At 55.0% G+C, this 700-nt stretch overlaps 1 long non-coding RNA gene across 1 annotated transcript; it reads left to right on the top strand.

Annotated features, from left to right (window-relative positions):
* The first annotated feature begins 7 nt into the window (after positions 1-7).
* On the top strand, positions 8-700 carry LOC109364764. The gene is made up of 2 exons (XR_002110582.2): positions 8-226; positions 311-700. It is a non-coding gene; the product is annotated as an uncharacterized LOC109364764 (long non-coding RNA).

Here is a 700-nt window from a genome sequence, read left to right on the forward strand (position 1 = left end):
GCCGGTGCGTGCGTTCACTCCCGCGGGGCGGGGGACGCGGCCGGACCCCTCCCAGCCCCAGCGCCGGGGCTCGGCCGGCTGCCGCCGCCGGGAGCGGTTGCCTGTTGCCTTTACAGACGTGGAAATCCCTGCCGTTGCCATAGTACCGGGCACTTGTTGCGAGGGGCTGGGGGAGCTGCCGCCTTCTCGCTGATGCATACCGACCCCCGTCCCCAACCCCGTGTCGGTGTGCGAAACCCCGGCGATTTCAGCCCAAGTAGGGAACCAGCGGGAAGCCAAGTGTTAATAACGCGGCCCTTTGTGTTTTCAGATTTCAGGTACTCAGACTCCACCTTTACCTTCACCTACATTGGAGGCTCCAAAAGGTACCTTATTTTTAGTCGTTACATCCTTGTTCCCGGCTCGCAGCATTGTTTCAGCCCCTTTTACTGCCTTGCCTTGTGCAAGGAGGATCAATCAGTAAATCATCCGCGTTCGCACAAACGTACACTGAGGAGGAGGTGTAGAGGGAGGTGACCAGAACGGTGATCCTCGCCTGAGCGCTGCTCAGAGGCGCTTTGCTGCTTCTGTGTGTTCATATGTGTGTATAGGCTAATTTCTGCCATATGTAAGATTAGGTTAATTTCTGCCATATGTAGGATTAACTGCAGGGTGTCAGCATATTGGATACAGAGTTAATTCATCCTAAAAAAAAAAAAGA

This window comes from Meleagris gallopavo, unplaced genomic scaffold, assembly GCF_000146605.3.
Source record: "Meleagris gallopavo isolate NT-WF06-2002-E0010 breed Aviagen turkey brand Nicholas breeding stock unplaced genomic scaffold, Turkey_5.1 ChrUn_random_7180001913653, whole genome shotgun sequence".
In the NCBI taxonomy this organism is placed as follows: domain Eukaryota; kingdom Metazoa; phylum Chordata; class Aves; order Galliformes; family Phasianidae; genus Meleagris; species Meleagris gallopavo.